This window comes from Cyprinus carpio, chromosome B15 (genome assembly GCF_018340385.1).
Source record: "Cyprinus carpio isolate SPL01 chromosome B15, ASM1834038v1, whole genome shotgun sequence".
NCBI classification, from domain to species: Eukaryota; Metazoa; Chordata; class Actinopteri; order Cypriniformes; family Cyprinidae; genus Cyprinus; species Cyprinus carpio.
Genome location: NC_056611.1, coordinates 7,582,766 through 7,586,530, shown reverse-complemented (window position 1 = coordinate 7,586,530; position 3,765 = coordinate 7,582,766). Strand labels below are relative to the sequence as shown.

Below are 3,765 nucleotides of genomic sequence, written 5' to 3'. Positions count from 1 at the left end.
GTCTCAAACCCGCTGAAATTCCCACGTCTGGGCTTAGCTTCCTGCACGCTCTCGGTTCTATCTAGTTCCAAGGCTGTGCAAAGCTCTAAAACGATTATATGAAGCCGGGCTCGACCTCTGTGAGTTGGTCCGTTTTTTTGCCTTCTATTGACCCTGAAAAAATCTAGGACTCTGGCTATAGCCTGCTTCATTGTAGTTAATCGACAGGCCTTCCTTCTGGATGCCCCGGACAATTATTTATGAGTCGTTCATCTACCATTGCACGATGTGATGCGATGCAGTACTCGTTCCCGTATCTCAGGGAACTGAGGTTACGTAAGTAAAAATGTGATTCTAAATGGTCCTGACAAAACAACAATATGTGATGAGTTGGGAGTGAGAATGTGTTGTTTTGAAACTCTAAAAATGCACAAAGTTTTCTATAAGCGGTAGGGTGAGTGTAGTGATAGAAAATACAGTTTGTACAGTACAAAAACCATTAAGCCTATGGAGAGTCCCCACAAACCACCAATACCAACGTGTGTGTGTGTGTGTGTGAAAATACAGTACATGTCATTAAGCAGCATAAAACAGTCTTTGTAAATAGACATAAATGCTATGTCAGATGCAGTTTTTGTTTCACCTTTGCAATGAAAAGATAGCTTTTTTTGATGTTGAAAAAAAATAGACTGGTAACAGTCTATTGTGACTGTTTGAAGTCATGTATCTGAGATATAGGCATAGACAGCAGGGCTGTTGGTTGCTTCTGTTATTGATGACTCCCAGTACAAAGACTTTGTCAGTCTAGAAATAGCTGAGATGTCCTGAGAGCTTGGTGACCTGACCTGATTCTTCTGCACAATCTGACCGACTGAGCCTGGTTTCTCCCAAGGTATTTTCTGTCATTCTGTCACCGATGGAGTTTTGGTTCCTTGCCGCTGTCGCCTCTGGCTTGCTTAGTTGGGACACTTCATTTACAGCGATATCATTGACTTGATTGCAAATTATTGCACAGATACTATTTAAACTGAACTGAGTTGCATGAGGACATCACAGAATTCAATGATGAACTGCCGTTAACTGTCATTTTGCATTATTGACACACTGTTTTCCTAATTAATGTTGTTCAGTTGCTTTGACGCAATCTTTTTTGTTTAAAGCGCTATATAAATAAAGATGACTTGACTTGACTTGACCTGACAAACCAGGGTGACCCTGCATGGATCCTTGAAGTTTGTATATTGGACAACTGTTTATTTCTCTGGGTCCATGTTGGCGTGTCCATGTAGTGTGATGTCGCAGCACATATGGATAGGATTTATGAAATGGGGAAACACAGACAAGCAGAAAACAAAGAATCCCAATGCTGTAAGATTAAATATCAGAACTCATGAACTCTTTCTAATATTTAAAAAAAAAATTCAGTGTGGTACCAACATATTTTGGTAAATTAGACAAATGTCCATAAACTGGGTAATGATGCAAGATTAGTCATAATGTCATAAACAAGGTCCTGTTGTGCCCTTACATTTTCCATATGCAAAAAAAAAAAACATTTGTTGCTCTTAATTATTTCAACCATGAACATTAAGACTGTAAACAAAGACAAAATATTTTAAAGTAACACACTGTCATGAAAAAGGTTTGTGATGATTTGCAATTGGCATGACGTCACTTGTAATAATTTGTGATGAAACAAAGCCCAATTAACTTGTTTAAGATAATTGGCCCCTTGGTGATGTCAAATGTCTCTCTTGGTCAACTCAGATCTTAAGCCTGCGTCCCTTGAGTGCTATTTGGTGTGTTTTTAACCAAATGAAAGTAAGTTTGACCCTGACTATAGTTATAGCAACAGAAACACAAAGGGCCCGTGAGATCAATTTAGCCAAGTAAACAGTCCAGTAATGAGTAATGAGATAGAGCTACTGATGGCCAACAAACTCTCTGTTTAGTCTGTTTTTAGGAAGGCTACAACTATGGTATTTAACATTATTGTTTCAGAGATGCAAACAATTAAATATTAAAATTTAAACTTCATTTGGTTGGTTTTATATTGTTAAATAAAACTGTGTCTGTGAAAGGAAATTATTAAATTTGTTTTTAAATTATTATTTATTTCACATGGGTTTGAATCAGATTCGGTCAGATGGTTATTTTACACCCAGATGGTGCATCCTAACCACTGACTCAACTCAGGTCAACTTACCCCAAACCCGGGGCAAACTGAGCCATGGGAACACTTTTTATAAGAAGCCATATTTTTAGAACCCTTTTACAGATACATTCTGATCATTTAAAATGATAGGAATACATTCATTTGGATAGGATAGATACTTTCATTGTACATCTGCGTCATTTTCCCTTATCTTGAGGACCACATAAGTAAAAAGTGGCTAATCTTACCCCACTCTCCCCTATAAGTATTAGACATTTAATGTAATATTTTTACAGCATAAATCTATATTATATACTAATAAACAAGTAATTTAGAACATTTATACATTTTTTTACTATTTATAGGCCTACTATTAATTTGGTTTTAATAAAATATGATGTGTTATAGATTACTAGCACCTATAGTACTATAGATTACTAGCACCTCAGCCGATGAGGACATGGGGCAGTGGCTCTAGCCACAGGTTTCTACAGCTTATGTGAATGGAGGCCACTTTTATTTATTCCTTTCTTTCTGATGTTTTTGGCTGTCACAGCAAATTCTATTCTCATGTATTTAATCAAATCTCAAAAGACCCTTCATTCTCCTATGTATGTATTAATAGGTGTTATGGCAGGTTTAGACTTGATCTTTCCAATATTTTTTGTACCTAACATGCTTCTTAGCTTTTTATTCAATTGGAGTGGCATATCTCTGAATGGTTGTTTGATACAAATGTTTGGCATTCATTTTGTTGGAGCATTTCAATCTACTTTGCTTTTGTGGATGGCACTGGATCATTACTTTGCAATATGCAAACCACTTAATTATCATAAATACATGGAAATTGCTAACTTTTCAAGATTTGTTTTTGTCCCTTTAATCATAAATTGATTTTTGATGGTCACGATGGTCTCTTTAGCAAGAAAACTGTCATTTTGTAGAAATATAATTGATCACTGTTTATGTGAGCACATGGCATTGGTTCAGTTAGCCTGTGGAGATATATGTCAATAACATTGTAGGACTTCTGTCTGCTTACATAATCCCAACTACTGATTTTTTTCTCATTACAATTTCATATATTGTGAGTTTTTACCTCTGTGTTTAGATCTGGTAAGGCTCATTTAAAGGCCATAAATACCCGCATTACCCACATCATTATGACACTTAGTATGACTTCTGCCTTGATTGCATTTATGTCCTACAGAATAAGGAGTAATGTTTCTTCTAGCAACTGTAAATTTATGAGCATAATATACATTCTGTTTCCAAGTTGTTTTAACCCAGTAATCTATGGGTGGAGAACAAAAGAAATAAGAGAAACTTTTCACAAATTTATAAAGAAAAGAAAGGTTTTAACTTTTTAAAGTAAGTGAATGTCTGTTATAAATGAATGGATGGTACAATGTGAAAATGTGAGATGACTACAATAAGCTATTGCAATATATATAAAGCGCAATCAATTTGTCATATGATGTGAATTCTGTTCAGCTGTATTGTGAGAACTCTTAGATAATTTATAATTTGAAAGCAACCAAATAAACAAAGGGACATCATACCTTTCAGAAAATATAATTTGCATCTTAATTTTGCAATGAAAATATATTCAAAAAAAGTACTATATATGT

General features: G+C 35.2%; 1 pseudogene; it reads left to right on the top strand.

Moving 5' to 3' along the window:
* Positions 1–275: 275 nt before the first annotated feature.
* LOC109079436 lies at positions 276–3,504 on the top strand (annotated as a pseudogene).
* Positions 3,505–3,765: the final 261 nt, after the last annotated feature.